We start from the raw sequence: 17,610 nt of genomic DNA on the forward strand, positions 1-17,610 counted from the left end.
AAGTCACAGTTTTAATTTATATTAAAATAGGAGCTTTGATAAATGGAGGTGGGTTTAAAAAAATAAGTGTGTCATAGACTTTTGTCTTAAAAACTTGATTTACTGCAGGCTGGCTATTGCTATGATGATGAAAGCCTTCAAGTTTTATGTTTATACTGTCTGCGTTTGCTAGAGCTGTGTAATACACAGGAATATCAGTTATTCTGATTATATGTTATTCAATGAATTATCTATTCAAATGTTTATGAAGGGCCTACTCTGTGCCAGGCTCTGTACTTGGTTCTGTAGATGCCAGTTCTACCACTTAGTAGTTGTGTGAACTTGGGGAAGTTAATTAACTTCCATGGGCCAAAGATACTTCGTCTGTAAAAAAAAAAAAAAAAAGGAGATAATAAAAGTATTTACTTTAGAGGTTCCTTGTGAAGAATAAATCAATCAGTATACGCACCTAAGTAAGTGCTAGAAGCTATTGGTACTGCAGTGGTGGTATAAACATATATGGGATAAATAGAATAAAATGTATTAACAATTTATAACTATTTGATTATATTTGTTTGATCTCTAGAAAGCTAAATACAAAATGAGGAATTTAGAAAGGTCCTGAAGGTTAGAAAGTAGGACTTCAGGGATGACATTCTATAACAACTGGAGTTATTCGTTTTGGGGATACATTAGGTGTTTAATTGAGTTAATGGTAACTAGATTGCACTCATATCCATGCGATTCAACAAAAACAAATGTTTCCTATCATAGGAATAGGGATTTCATGGGGGTAAAAAGAATCTGATTGCACCATGTCTTAGTTATATAGTGCTGCTGTAAAGAAATACTACACGTGGACGCCTTTAACAAAGAAAAATTTATTCTCTCACAGTCCAGGAGGCTAGAGGTGCTAATTCAGAGTATCAGCTCCAGGGCAAGGCTTTTTCTCTCTGTCTGCTCTGGGGGAAGGCCCTTGACATCAATCTTTCCCTGGTCTGAGAGCTTCTTAGCACAGGAACCTCAGAGGCAAAGGACGAGCTCTGCTCCTGGCTCCGCTGTCTTGGTGGTATGAGGCCCCCATGTCTCTCTGCTTGCTTCTCTCTTTTATTTCTCGAAAGAGATTGTCTTAACCCACAATCTAATCTTGTAGATTGAGTCCTGCCTCATTAACATAACTGCCTCTAATCCTGCCTCATTAATATCATAGAGGTAGAATTTATAACACAGGAAAATCACATCAGATGCAAAACGGTGGAAGATCACACAAAACTGGGAATCAGGGCTAGTCAAGTTGACACATATTTTTGGGGGACACAATTCAATCCATGGCACACCATTTATAAAATAGGAAATTTTGTTACTTTGTCTACTTGAGAGGGTAGAGAACCTCTTTTCTTGGATGTTTATTAAAGAAACAAAAAAGAGACAATCCAGCTAAAAGAATTGTTTAGATGAAATCAAGGGAATGGGTTACTTAACTTCTCTATATCCTTGTGCTTCTGTGAAAATTTTATGAATTTATCACAAATTGGTGGTGGGGGGTACTGTATGAAAGTGAATTACATGAATTTAAAGAAGTCACCCTGTACCAATACAGCAAAACTATCCAGATACTGGCTCCATGTTATTACTTTGAAACAAAATTTTCTTGTGCCACACCCTTACATTGTCTTGGATGCTCTTTTATTCCAACCTTCACTACTGCAAAATGTCAACAACGCACCTTAGCTGTTCCTGAAATCTCTAACTTTCTGCTCTTGTAGCTTTGCCACCCACCACTTGTAAAACCAAAAAAAAAAAAAAATTCCAAACCCATTGCTGTTGAGTCAATTCATACTCATAGCAACCCTATAGGGCAGAGTAGAACTGCCCCATAGAGTTTCCAAGGAGCGCCTGGTAGATTTGAACTGCTGACCTTTTGGTTAGCAGCCGTAGCACTTAACCACTACGCCACCAGGGTTTCTACCGCTTGTGAGGCCTTCAGGAATTCTCTTAATCATCTGGCACAGGGCTAAACCTGTAGTGTGAGGGAGTTAACACCTTTGGGACAACCCTGAACGAATGTAGAACTGGTGGATAAATACTGCTTTCTTTTGTGTCTCAGGCAGAAAATTCTGAAGTGCCATCTTCAGAGCTTTGCAGATTGTCCTCAGCAGGACTGAGCCAAATGCTCACAGGGTAACCAGCTCAATTATCAAATCTATGGTTGGACTTGCTCTCCATCCCTTTGTCTCACTTTCCTTGCAATCACTTCCCAATGAACTGGCGGCAAGCAAGTCCTTTTCTCAGGTCCTGCTTTTGGGAAGAGCCCCTGATAAGATAAACACTAACTTTAGCAATAATGTAACTTCTCATATAAGCCTTCTGTGTTGACAAGAAGAAAATACACATTGATAGCTTTTTAGAAGGTGAGGTAGGAGCCATAGTTTGGAATCTACTACAGTGTTCTAAGTGAGTCCAGTGTGATGAATCATTTTTATATGGCCTTTCTTGCCATAGTCTTGTAATTCCCACCGAGGTGATTTGGTGAGACTACACAAATAAGCTAATTGTGGCACACCAAGGGTGGAACCAAGCAAATAAAGTCTGTGGAACCCTAATGAAGGGATTTGTCCATTTACCATTCTTCTAGGCTTAAAGAGAGCCGTCCCAGAGGTGGGAAGAGAGGAACTCAAATTGGAAAATAACAAATAAAATAAGGAATGTATGCAGATTTGGTTTATACATTTCTCTTAGCTCATTTTAGAAGTTTAACTTTTCTCTATTCTTTATGTGCATTACATAAGATTTTGTAGATTTTTTAAAAAATGATGTCAAGATTCTAAACGTTCAGTAATTAACACTTTAAGTTTTACATTAAATATAAATTTCATATTGCTTTAGAAAATTCTTTGCCTTTAGTCATTTATTTTGGTGAAATTTTTGGAGAAGTAAGAAGACATTGCAGGTTGATATGCTCAAACATACAAATACTCTTAGTTGAACGCCACTTAGACACCTGAAGGAATCTCAATTAAGCAGAATTACCATCCAAATTAAGCAGCAGTCATTGCCATTAAGTATAATTAAGTTTAATTTGATTCCTTGGGAGACATTCCAAATAAGTGGGTTTCCCGATTAAGCGCATGGTGACGAAGGCATATTACATACTGAGCGTAAGAGAACAGAACAGTTCCATAAAGGTTTCCAAACAATGACTTTTGCCAGAAGCACTGACTGAGGTGTCTGGATAAGAATTTTCAGTATATTTCATTTCTATGTTAGATTTGTTATGTTTCATTTCTATGTTTGATTTGATCTGCAAAGTTTTAAGGAATGATGTGGAAAAGAACACTAAAAAAAGGTTTCAATGTCAAATAGAGATGAGTTAATTGCTTTTTTTGGAAACATTAACTTTCTCTTGATAATTTGTACTCTGTCCTGGTCTTCGTTCTCCTTTGACTCATATGATCAAATGATATGTATCAGTTTATGCCAAAAAATAACATAAAGTTACACACACACCAAAAAAATTGACGCAGGAAGCTCAGAGTTTCTCCTAGTAAAAATGCCTATTGCATATCATACATGTCATAGCCTAATATATGGAATATCAAGTTAAAGGAAATTCTAAAAATCTATTTATTAAAAAAAAAAACAAAACTTTTATGCACACCTACTATGTAAGGAACACTAAGCAGTAAATAAAAAAATGCACGTATATATATATATGTTTCCCAAAGGTTTGATTTAGTGGAGAAGCATATTTATAAACCCTGAATTATAACTGCTCTTCCCATGCCATTCTAATACAAAGTCAAGAAGAACACACTGAAAAGATGTTTATTAATATATTTCATTGTTAGCACATCCAATGATCTAGCTTTTCTCAAACTCTTGATGAGTTATGTGATCAGATTCTTGAGAGAGTAATATATGGTGACTGAGATATAAATTTTAGGAACTATAAGCAAATGCTGGCAAAAGTTCATCCCTAGGATTTTCACGGTGTGAGGAGAAATGGTTGTTTCAGAAATAAGATGGGAAAGTAGATATAACCATTTCTTTTATATTGCTATGGAATAAGTTCTTGAGACAGTAGTTGGTAAAAAAAAAAAAAAAAGATTGAAAATTTGAGCTCATCTAGATCAATAAAGCATTATAGGAATTTTCAATAAATTCCTGAATCTTTTGTGGAACAAGAGATGGGATAGTGGTGTAAACAGGCAGGAATGAAAAAAATGAGAATGACAAATGGAATATGGCTGGTTAAAATAGTGCCTTAGTCGTCTAGTACTGCTATAACAGAAATACCACAAGAGGATGGCTTTAGCCAACCAAAATTCATTCTCTCACAGTCTAGGAGGCTAGAAGTCTGAACACAGGGTGCCAGCTCCAGGGAAGGCTTTCTCCCTCTGTCAGTTCTGGGGAAAGATCTTTGTCATCTATCTTCCGCTGGTTTGGAAGCTTCTCAGTGCAGGGACCCCAGGTCCAAATGACAGTCTCCCCTCCTTGTTCTTCATTCTTGGTGGTAATAAGATCCCGCTCTTCTATGCTTGCTCCTCTCTTTTATATCTCAAAAGAGATTGGCTCAAGATACAACTTAATCCTGCCTGTAGATTGAGTCCTGCCACATTAAAATAATCGCCTCTAATCCTGCCTTATTAACATCATAAAACCAAATCCTTTGCAGTCCAGTTGATTCTTACTCATAGTGACCCTATAGGACAGAGTAGAACTGCCCCATAGCATTTCCAAGAAGCAGCTGATGGATTTGAACTGCTGACCTTTTTGTTACAAACCATAGCTCAACCACTGTGCCACCAGTGGTCCCATTAACCTCATCGAGGTTAGGATTTACGACACACAGGATAATCATATCAGATCACAAAATGGTAGACAACTACACAGTACTGGGAGATACAGCCTAGCCAAGTTGATAAACATTTTTGGGGAACAGAATTTAATCTATAATGCCTAGTTAGTAAGAACAAGGACAGGAGGTAGTTTCTAGAGCTAGACCCATGCTGTGTAACACATACCAACTGTGTGATTTAGGCAAGTTATTTATTTAACCTCTTTAAGTCCAAGTGTCCTTGCTTGCGTTTCCTTATGATATGAATAGTTCTCAGCTTTAAGGTTGCTGTCAGGAATATACGATCAGTGCAAAGCACCCTGAGCATTGGTCTGCAAATACCAAGCACTTGATATGTGAGATTTTCACTCCTGATTCTTCTGCTTCCTCCTTGTCTCCTTTTTCTTCTACTTCTTTTTAACGTCTAGTTACAGAAAAAGATAAATGGGACTATGAATGGCAAGTAGAGAATTTGAAGTTTATCCTAAAGCAAACGGAGTGCCAATGAAAGATGTTAAGGAATGAAATGACATCTTAACACATATGGTTTAGAAAGATCATTTTTGAAACCAGGAAATGGGTAGATAGAAAGGTGCGAGATGGGGCTCAGGAGTGTGCAGGCCTTTGTTGGAAGTCTGAGAGATGATGTCAGCCTGAACTAGGCCAGTGGCATCAGTCTGGAGGGGAAAAAACACATTTGAGAGATATTTAAGGAACAGATAATCAGTTGTGACAGTTTATACATTTATATTACACCTATTATTTAATAAAAGAATCTTCATATCTAAAGTAAAATAAGAAAAGTTGCTTTAAATTTTGTTGCTTGCAATCAACAGTTTTATCTGATTCCTTTTTGGGGAAAGGGCATTAACTTCTTTTATTATTCAATGCTTTATATATAATTTGAAGTAACAAATATAGAAAAGTCATTGATTTGCATTCAAATCGTTTTCAGTTTAAGATACAATTACATATTATGCATAATAGTTGAAAATATTTTGAAATGCAATTTTAGTAGAGTCTGTTTACCCGTTAAAGGATTCACAGATTAGTGGAGAAGTAGAAACCAGGCTCCTGACCACCCCCTAGAACACTTGCAGGAAGAATCCTCGTCATTTCAGTCACAGACATTTTTCCAGCCCAGAAGCATGACGGAATCCATTTAACTGCCCTATTCACTTTTCTAACATGTTGCCGAATGCACTGGAGAAAGTCGGAACCCATGCCAATTTTCTTTCTTTGCACATTAACAGTCCTCCCTTAGTTCCTCTTGGCCATCACCACTAATCTTGTGTTATTGATTCATTATTTTGTCCTTGTCAACTATCCAATATATTCATCTCTGTGTGCCAGCCCTTTAATTGTCAAAGACTTCCCCATTATCACTGCTTAATATTTGCAACTTTTTTCATGAACTACGCTAGACTCTTGTGACTGCCTCCTTCTCAGTCTCTTTAATTGCCCTTCCCAATACCCTTTCTTTCCTCTTGTGCCAGCACCTGCATTCTTTTCTTTCTGCTAAATTGATTTGCTCATGATACTCTCATTCTTGACTTCTTGAACCAAATTTATTTACTTTTATTGTCTCTTCTTGTAACTGATAAAGTAGAAAACAGTCTGTGATTATGATTTGCTTATGTTTTAGGCTCAAACATGAGTTATATTTATATATATAATTTCTATATATCATGTACATACACATATATATATAATATGTGCATATATGTTATATGTATACATATATATCACTTAGAGTTGTTGTTAGGTGCCGTTGGGCCACTTCCAACTCATAGTGACCCTACATACAACAGAACGAAACATTGCCAAGTCCTGCATCATACTCACAGTGATTGGCCTATTGTTGATGAATAATGCTTAATCCTCTCATCTTTCTCCTTCACTCATTATTAGGTGCTCTGATGTCATAAGTAACTAGAAAATTATTGTAATGTAATCTGCAGACAAACAATAACATGATAAAGATTTGGAATATTTTAAATGCTAAAACATTACTATAAAAAGATAAACTGCAGAATAAATGGATGCTGAACTAGGTTTTGTGGAATGGATAGTATCTGGGTTTTAGACAACACTTTTATATGCTTGAAAAGAATAATCTAGATTAAGATTAATACTAACTATATTACATCTTTTAATGACTTGATATTTTGGGAAATTTTCCAATAGTGTAATGCTACTTGAAGTCATGCTTCCCGTAAAAGGAATCTGTGCAGCCTGAGTGTGGGGAGGACTTTGTAAAGATGGAGGAGATGGATCATGCTGGTGCTATTAGCCTATAATTTAGAAAAGCTAGATAAATAAAGGAGAAATACATAAGGACCTGTGAAAGCTGGAACGTGTATAAGGCAGAAACCTGTCAGAGAAGGAAAACGCAAACATTTTCCACTAACACAAAGTGATAGAAAATTGGTACGACTGCACTCTGTCAAAGGTAGAAAACTGACGAGACTCAGAAAACCGAGGCAATCCCACTGAGCTCCGGCTCTCACAGGTTTCACTGCAGTTCCTTAGGAATCCTGATCACAAGTCTCTGGTTTGGATCTTTACAAAGTTCTTTAAAAATGAAAATAACATGATGGCGACAATACTTTTAGCAAAACTAACCTGTCAGTTGTGTGCAGGGTGGAATGAAGTAAGCGGTGACTGCAGAGATGCCGACTATAGATACAGAAACCATTTACTTGGTGTGAATAAATGAAGATATAGGTTTGGATGGTGGTTATATACAGAAATAAAGAAAGGTAAAGAATCCAAAAAACACTCTTTGGGAAAAAAGTTTACAAGATTTACAGTTTTCCTGCTTTGTTTGTCAATTTATTTGTTTTGCTTTTTAATAAAAATTGCTTTAAGAAATCAAAACTTCAAAGATTGTACACCCAGAATATTCCCAAAAGAATCTTGGTACTCATAACAAAAATGTGGGAAGTTTTCTTTTTTTTTTTAATTTGTTTTTGTATTGTTGTTAGTGATGTGTGTGTTTTATGATAAAGGGAGGTGGGAATAACTACCTTCTTTGAAGCCCTTAGATTTCCTACCTTATTCTTCATGTTCTCAGTTGGCTTCAGAGATCTTAGAGATGGTCACCTTTTCTCTGCTTTTGTTATTGTTACATATTTATTTTATGTGTTTACACATAATTCCTTCTGAAATGTTTTGCCTTTTTATTGATTTTTCTTATTTAAACTTAATAGTAATTATACAAGTAGCAAATAGGTATGTATTTTTCTATCACATTTTTGAGCCATGTATTCTTTTAGAAAATGGGGAAGAGAGATGAACAAAGCAGCTAAAATCTCTGCCTGTGTGGAGCTGTCATTTCAGAAGGAAGAGAGAGAAAATAAACCAACCACCCGACTGAATAAAATGTATTCAATAGTGACAAATAATTTGATGATAATGACACAGAGTAGAGAAATAATTTATGGAGATTATCTAGAAATATTTATAAATGAAAGAATAAATATTTAAAACAAGTATAATCCCTACCACACAGACATATCCACTATTTTTATTTTAATATATGATGGCAATGGGTTCATTTTTATGCACATTATGAATTAGCAAAAAAATTAGATCATACTCTAGACACTTTTTTATAACTTGCTTTTTTGACTTAACGATGTGTTGTGAACATGTTTGTGTTACTAAAATTCAGAATATTCTTTTCTAAAATGAATATTTCACCAAATGTATTTGTCATCATTTATTTAACAAACACTTTATGTAAGGTATAGGTCTTTAGACATTTTTTACTGTTAAAGATAATAGCATAATGAACACCCTTGTGAGTGAATCTTTCCACAGATCCAGGATTTTTATTTCTAGAAATAATTTTTACTGAGTTAAAGAATAAGAGTATCATTTAGGGGGCAGATAAGGGAAAGTGGTCTTCTGATTGATATCATCAAATGGGCTTAATTTTTACATTGTCATGGCTTTCATCTCTATCTTCAACCTCAGTCTCTGTGTGTGTGTGTGTGTTGTGTGTGTGCGTGTGTATCTCTATCCCATTAATAGCACTGGACAAGATGTGGGGGGAGGGAGGAAAAGCTGCCTAGTTTTTCAAGGTATTAATATTTAATAATGAATTGCTTATAGTTTATATTTTCTACAGCACAAGACTTCTTTTAACAAACATGGTGCTGAATTTTTATTTAATGCTCGGTAATTTCTTTTTTTTTTAATTATTTTACTATCTCACTCTCCATCTTTCTCCACTTTCTGTATTATTTATAACATTTTTTTCTTTCTATGGCTTACGTTTTTCTTTCATCATATTGTTATAAATCAATTCATATATACTGAAGTTTTACTAGGAACTTTGCACACTGTTATCTGGGGTGAATGATAGAGATTAATATAAAATTGGGCTCTTCTTTCTTGAAGCTCACGAGCTAGTGAAGGACGTAAACCCTGATGTATACGCAAGGGCACTTTGCTCAGGGAAGAATGTTTCGCAACGTCATCAGAATCCCTGATCAGCTGTTTATCTTTCCTGGGAACGAGAGCCCTCGTCTTGCTGGCCGTCCCATGTCTTACTCTTTTCTAACAGTGTCTAACTTAATAAATAGTATTTAAACATTGCATGATCATTATAATTTACACAGCCCATTGGAGTGTTCTATGAATCCAGACTCTAAAAGCAATGCAAAGCATCTAAGATATGGACGTAAAAACTAAACAGAAGAATATACAAACAAACTGTGATAAAATTCTATAGAAGAGCATTTTCCCAAGCCATTGTTTTATCAAAGAGTAAGAAGAATTGCATTTCACGAACTAAAGAAATTCAATAAAGTAGACATATACCAAAAGGCTGCTCCGAAGAATTGCTAGGGACAATTATGATTTATTAATTTTCATCAAAACACACTGTAAGAGAAAGTCACTGTTGTTACAAAGATACTGATATAGAATGTCTAGCTAGTTTTTAGTATTCTCCCACCAGCTTATTTCCCTTTTCTCCAGCTTCCTTCCCCAACCTCTGTTCCTCTCCCATTCACAGCCATTCAGAACTCAGAGTGACCATCATTTTCCAGATACCTGCTTCTTGGATCTTGATGTATTCTCCTAGGGAGCAACAGTATAGTATAAAAAAAGCCAAACTTGGAGTTCCAATACCTTTGTCTATTTCTTGGATGTGTGATCTTGGGAAAAGCATTAAATTTTTCCAACTCTCAGTTTACTCATTTGCCAAATAATTGTATTAATGATAATACAGTAAAACTTATGAAAGCCAGAACCTGCATAAGGTGGAAACCTGTCAGAGAAGGAAAACTCAAATATTTTCCATTAAAAGGGGTGATAGAAAAGTGTTAAAACTTTTGTCAAAGACTTCTGTGAGAGGCAGAAAACTTGAACGACTCGGAAAAACAAGGCAGTCCCATCAAGGTCCGGCTCTCTCATGTTCCTCTGTAATAAATACATAAACTAATTGCTTTTTTGTGGTTATTGGATGAATCAATGGATCTCTAGTGGTTAAGAGCTTGGTTGCTAACCAAAACGTCGGCAGTTCAAATCTACCAGCCATTCCTTGAAAACTCTGTGGCAGTTCTACTCTGTCCTATGAGTCAGAATCAGCTCGATGGCAATGGGTTTGATGAATCAATATATATCAAAATTCATATGTATCAAAGTGCGTATGTTATTATTATTACTATTATACTAATCCAGAATTTCATTTTTTCTTTTCTTGAATTTCCTTTTGTATCTTCCTTTTCTCTACTTCCCAGCAATGAGTCATCTAATCAACCTTTCTGAATCCGGTCCTAAGTGTCTAAAGGGTCCCTAGGCATTCTGGATGGCCTGGTGGCCTTTCAAGTGAACAGACTCAGAACAATTGTATCTCCCACTCCCCAAGGTGCTCTGCCTCCTGTATCCTTTATCTTGACTGATGACACCACTGTCTGCTCATCTTGTTATGTAATCCAGGACATTAACCTTTATTCTAGACTCTTGTTCCTCCTCTTTCACCTCCGACTTAGTGATTATTCCTTCACCCCACAAGTGTCACTAGTTTTCATCCCCTCTTCCATTTTTCACTGTTAAAAATCCAAGTTGTTCTCTTAGTACATCTTTCCATGTGCCTTGCTTTCATTTCATGTAACTCTTCCCATTCTCCACTTTTCTAACTTATTTTCCACAAGAAGTTTGGAATTTTTTTCCAAAATGTAAATGTGTATACATGTGTTTGTTTAAACTACAAGTAATATGTGATCACTCTTTTAAAAAATCTAAAACTACACAAATATAAAGCAAAAAGTGAAGATCATTTCAATCACAGAGATAGTGTTAACTCTTAATACGTATTTTTAAAGATTTTTATCACTGTGTTTATGAGCACAGAAACATATACAACATATTCTTTCTTCCTTGTCTTTCTCTTCTTTTTTCTTCTTGACAGCATCTTTCAATTTTAGATATTTCTCCACAATTTTACAGATTATCTTTTCATTTTAGGAGGTATTGAATATATATATATATATATTCAGCTATAGTTTGTTCTTTTAAATAAATGTTCTTTTAAATAGGTACATAGTATTCCATTGTAGCAAGATATTCCTTTAAACAGATATTTAGTCTGCATCTGTTCTTTGTAATCACAGACAAGTTAACTATGCTTCAATGGACAATTTAGGTTCATCTTAATCAGTAGTTCAACAGGATAAATTTCTAGAATAAGAGTTATAGTAATAATTTATGCACATTGAAAAATATGACAGCTATTACGTAAATACGCACCATGTGCTAAAATTATGCTCATAAAATCTCCGACCAAAATGTATAGATGCTTGTATTTTTATAGCACTGATAGCAAAGTCAAAAGATGACCATGTTATTCTTTAGCATGATATTCTTCAATAATTCTCTGTGGTTCTTGGGGAACAGTCCTTTGCAGGAGGTATATCTTTAACACTGGAGCCTCTGACCACCATTTGAACCTCTTTTCTTACAATTTGCTTTTGCATCCTTGTTCCCCGCCACACTAGACCACTCTCAGACCTTGAATGTGCTGTGGTTCCAAGACCACATGCCCCTTCATGCCCCATGACCACAAACAGGTAGCAGGGTAAAAATTTGATATTATTAGAGTAATATTCATGATTGGAGGTATAGCAGCAATCTGATATTTTCTTGCAAACCAACCAGCTATTGCTTTAGTAGGTTGACCGTATAATATATTATGAGTCAAAACTCTTTGGAGTAAAGGGTAACACTATTAATACTTAAGCTAGAAACAGCCAAAAGCTCTTAACTCTCCCAGACGAACCAGGACTTAGGTCACATTATTAAGGGACAAAAAGAAATATATATATATATATACACACACACAGAAGTAAAGGAAGCTGTGTTGTTTTGCTGCTGAGATAACTGTGAAAATATTGCCTCTGCACTCCAAGCAATTCAGCCACAGGCGGGGGTGTTCCCCAAATCCCTCAAAATAGATGAATCCCAAAGCAGTAAGAGGCTGGTGTGACCATTTTATCACTTGCACAGGCCTAAAATTAAGCACTGTGTCACAGCCTTCTTTTTAAAGTTTGTGGGACTTATTTTAATGTCTTAATAGTATATAACATAAAGGTACCTACTGAGCATTTTAGACTTGAATGAAATGTTATTTAAATTATCTTTTGAGAGCAACTCTGTGTCTAAAACATCTTTGAATTTCCAGTCCATTGCATTTGATGGAGGCCAGGAAACGATACTGAATAAATGACTACAATAATGACCAAACAAGTATTGTTTTAAACCACTGGAGAAGCAGAGGATATAGTGCCATAATTAAAATTCATTTTTTGAAATATATATACATATATATATACACATAGCTATATCCAAGCCACCAATCCCACAAATCAGCATATTATTTATGTCTTAAAAATGGCCAAATATGTTCTACTAATGTTTCCAGGTACAGAACACCTTATTTTCATAAAAACATGCTGTATGCAACCCACAAGTTTCATTTGTCACTATCATGCTTAGTTGTGGTTAGTATTTTATGTGCAGTTGGCTTCCCTGCATGGTGTTGCCTCGCACTTGGCTGTTCTGTATATTTGATAGTGCCCCATCACCCAGTGGTTTCCACCGAAGTGCAGACTTACAAAGAGAATATCCCAAATGTTGGGCACTGTGTTCTGCTTGTCTTAACAATTCTCCATGTGATGCTTTGACGTTTGTATTTTTTTTTTTTTTTTGAAAGACTGTGTTAATGACCTGGTAATTGTCTTATGGTTTTCCACTGAAGTGTGAAAGTGCTGACAGCTGTCACCAGGGCATCAAGTGGGCCCTGTGGCAGTGGAGGGGGAGAGGGAGGCCTCACAGATCTTTACCCCTCTAGCAATCTTCCCATGGTCCTATGCTGAGCATCTCTACTGGAAACTCAGTAAATCGCAGAGATAGGAGAAGTTAAATGGAAACTCATACCTTTCTTTTAAAAGTGCTTTCATTAGAGAAATACTGTTATCATTTTTATGAACAGGAGACATAGCCAGCATCCACTTAAAAATATTTTTATGGCAGCCCTAAAATCAATAGTGTGATTTTAAATATTTCTCTTTGTAATAGGAATATGTTTTTGAGAAAATAGTTTGCATTTCTTTTGACAGTTTTTGCTAAAGAAATGAATCAATGATATCATCCCGCAGGATGCCTTCTAAATTGTAACATGGCAGACCGAAGTGTTCTTTATTAAATATTTTATGTTTCTAAAATCAATTTTAGGACATTTATGATACTGAATAGTTCTAATATCTTGTGCTTTTGAGTCTGTGAGTAGTCTTATGTAATGAATGTATGAGTCGGAATCGACTCATGGCACTGGGTGACTGGGTTATGGGATAATACGATTTTAAAATACCTAAAGCCTAACTTTATCGTTAGCCACATTATATCATACTTGAGTTGTTCTTGGACAGGATTAAAATCACAACTTTTAACATGATTAGTGTGGGAGAACATGATGCCTTAGGGAGGCTGTTTTAATATGTTTGACTGACTCATGGAGCCCTATACGATTTGATTAAAATGCTAGGAAGAAATACATATTTAAAATACAAACATTTAAAAATAAACCAAAACCAAACCCATTGCCATTGAACGGATTCCGACTCATAGCGGCCCTATAGGACAGAGCAAAACTGCCACACAGGATTTCCAATAAGTGGCTGATGGATTCAGTCTGCCAATCTTTTTTTAATAGAAAAATATTTGAAATCAAATTTGTGTGTCACTATTACTCTCCCCCCTAATGAGACAGCCTGCTCTCTCCCTCCACTCTCTTTATGTGTCCATTACACCAGCTTCTAACCCCTTCCACCCTCTCACCTCCCCTCTAGCCAGGAGATGCCAACATAGTCTCAAGTGTCCACCTGATCCAAGAAGCTCACTCCTCACCAGCATCCCTCTCCAACCCATTGTCCAGTCCAAGCCGGTTCTGAAGAGTTGGCTTCGGGAATGGTTCCTGTCCTGGGCCAACAGAAGGTCTGGGGCCCATGACCACTGGGGTCCTTCCAGCCTCAGACCATTGAGTCTGGTCTTATTTTTATACAATGAATGGAACATTAAGATAAAACTCAAATCGTGATTGGTATATGTTTAAAAAATTGAATTAAGTTATCAGAAGCAAGTATATGCATACAGATATATTTTACATGTATATGTAAAACAAGTTTATATTCAAATAGGATTAAAGAAAATGAGCTACCATTATATATTATATAAAAAATTCAGCGAAGCAAGTTTTTAGTAAGTTCATCCAGGTGTAGTGTTTCTTTAAAATGAGCTCTTTGTATAAAATTCAAATCATTGAGTATTCACACTTAACCTTGCCAGAGCGGCACCTTTCCACCTCAACCCCCCAAAAGAGATAGGTTGTCAGAAGTTCTGAACTAAATGCTGGGAGAGAGCACACAGGCTGTCCTCTTCAAGTGGGACAGTTAGTGGCCTTCCAGTGGGCTCTGACTCATGACGACCCCGTGCAAAACAGACTAGAATGCTGCCTGGTCCTGCCGCATCCTCATGATTACCAGCAAGCTTGAGTCCATTGTTGCTTCCAACCTAGGCTGGGGGGGTGTTCATCTACCAGCACTATTTCTAACAGTATTCTGTTGCGATACAAGCGTTTTCACTGGCTAATTTTCGGAAGTAGATCGGCAGGCCTTTCTTCCTAGTTTGTTTTAGTCTGGAATATCCACTGAAACCTGTCCACGATGGGTGACCCTGTTGGTGTTTGAAATACCGTTGGCATAGCAATAACCTAGCAATGCACAAACTCTTCAGGTTGTTGTGAGTTTCTGTGGAATGGATTCTGACTTGCAAGGAACCCATGAGTACAGAGTAGAACTGTGACCTTTTGGAAGCAGATCACCAGGCCTGTCTTCCAAGGCATCTCTGGGTGGGTTTGACCTGTCAGAGGGGTCGCTAGGGTCACTAGGGTTTGAACCTTCATTCATGTGTTCACTGGAGTAGCACTTTTAAATTCCTTCAAGAATTTTTCCTTAGCATTCACAACTTGGCTGACTTGTGCAAGAGACCTAGCTTTCAGCCCATCTTGGCTTAGGACATGCCTTCGTCACTAAGCTTAATCATTTCTAGCTTTTGATTTAAAGTGAGAGTCCTGCAATTCTTCCTTTCACTTGAACACTTGGAGGCCATTGTAGGGCTATTAATTGGCCCAATTTCAATATTGTCATGTCTCAAGGAATAAGGAGGTCCAAGGAGAGGGAGAGAGACAGGGGAAAGGCTGGTCGGTCAGTGGAGCAGTCAGAACACACACGACACTTGTCGATTAAGTTCGCCGTCTTATGTGGTCACGGTTCTTGGCACCCCAAAACAGTTACAATAGCAATATCAAAGATCACCCATCGCAGGTCACCATAACAGATATAATAATAATGAAAAAGTTTGAAATATTGTGAGAATTACCAAAATGTGACACAAAGTGAGTGCATGCTGTTGGAAAAATGGCACCAACAGACTTGCTCAATGCAGGCTTGCTACAAACCTTCAATTTGTAAAAAAACAAAACAAAAAAAACACAGTATCTGTGAAGCGTGATAAAGCAGAGCACGATAAAACAAGGTATGCCCGTCTGCTGATTAATGCTCTGTTCTGCTACTCCTGTGTTTCTCCAGCTTGCCTGTATCTTCCTCCCTTGACATGCTATCCAAAGTCACTTTAATTTGCTTTGCAGATATATTTTCCCCCAAAGATTTACTATCTGTAGAATTTCTGAACTTTTCAGTTTTTGGTTAGCATAACCAAGTTAGGTAAAACTCTAATAAACTCAAGAAAACCCAGGTGCCAGCACCCCCTGGGCTGTGTCTCCTGACTGGTCAGTTAGTCTCTTGACTGACTGTGAGTCTTGATGTTGTTACAGGAATCATGGCTTGTATCTTTCAGTACAGTGTGAACTGTGAGATTATTGATTCCTGTCAACTCCAGATTTCTGTATCATTCCTTCCATTCTGATCCTTCTTCGCTTTAACATCAGATTATTTTATCAGATTTCTGTGTGTTCTCCCCAGTTCCAGGTCCCCTGCCCACTCCAGTGGAGTTTGCTTTTGTTATCAACTTCCATAAAAACTACTTTGTTTATATTACTCCCTTGCCAAAGAGCCCTTCGTGGTTACTTCACCCCATTCAAAAGTGGTCTGGTTACTTTTTACAGTGTTTCCTTCCACTTTCAAATATGCGCCTTTGTTCTCTTCAGGCTTTTTTTTTTTCTCGTTATTCTTCTATAACTAAATATAATACTCCTTCCTACAACATGCTGAGGGAAGGCAGAGGAAGTAAATTGGGAAGAAAACTGAGACTATATACCTCTCACCAGTTATCATTCACCTTTTCAGTCTCCTGGAAAACCAGAGAATGGACTCACCTAAATGCACATGGCCTTACTGTGCACTGACATGGGATACTAAAAGATCCCAGTAAGACTGCTAATGGAACTTCTCATTCACCGTCCATTACTGTGAGCGTCAGTAGCTTGCCGTAGGTGAAGTTCAAAAGAAAACATTCATTTCTTTTTGGCCACAATCTCTCACAGAACTTCTAGAAACTCCATAGAATTACTGTTTAAGAAGGGCTAGTATTGATTTAAGGAGCCCTGGTGGCACAATGGCTAAGCACTCAGCTGCTAACCGAAGGGTTGGCTGTTTGGACCCACCAGTGACTCTGTGGAAGAAAAGGCCTGAAAATCTGCTCCCATAAAGGTTAGGAAGCCCTATGGGACAGTTCTGTTCTGCCCATAGAACCCTTCAATATTGCAATTCGAGTTTTGGATTTTTTCTTCAATTCCTTCAGCTTCAGAAACGGCAAGCGTATTCTTCCCTTTTGGTTTGCTAACTCCGAGTCTTTGCATAGTTTGCTACAGTACTTTGTCTTCTCGAGATGCCCTCTGAAATCGTCCCTTCAGCTCTTTTACTTCATCATTTCTTCCCTCCTCTTTAGCTACTCTGTGTTCACGAGCAAGCTTCAGAGTGTTTTCTCACATCCGTTTTGGTCGTTATAAGTTGGAGTCAACTCGAGGGCACTCAGCAGTTGAATTGAGCCTCTGGGTGGTGTAAATGACTCACGTGCATGGCTGCTTCCAGAGACAGCTTGACAGAAAAGCCTGGAAATCTGCTGTGAAAGTAAAATACTTAAAACAAAAGCCATTTAAAATCCCAGGAAGCACAGTTCTACTCGGACACTTATGGGGCTGCCATGACTTTGAGTTGATTCTACGGTAAGTGGGTTTTAGTATTTAATTAGTCTGAGCAAGATATATT

The 17,610-nt window shown here is 37.0% G+C and overlaps 1 protein-coding gene across 1 annotated transcript in view; it reads left to right on the top strand.

Annotated features, from left to right (window-relative positions):
* CSMD1 (CUB and Sushi multiple domains 1) overlaps positions 1–17,610 on the top strand; it is a 2,087,969-nt gene that overhangs the window by 1,447,914 nt on the left and 622,445 nt on the right. The window lies entirely within an intron of this gene.

Source organism: Elephas maximus, chromosome 12 (genome assembly GCF_024166365.1).
Source record: "Elephas maximus indicus isolate mEleMax1 chromosome 12, mEleMax1 primary haplotype, whole genome shotgun sequence".
Lineage (NCBI taxonomy): Eukaryota > Metazoa > Chordata > Mammalia > Proboscidea > Elephantidae > Elephas > Elephas maximus.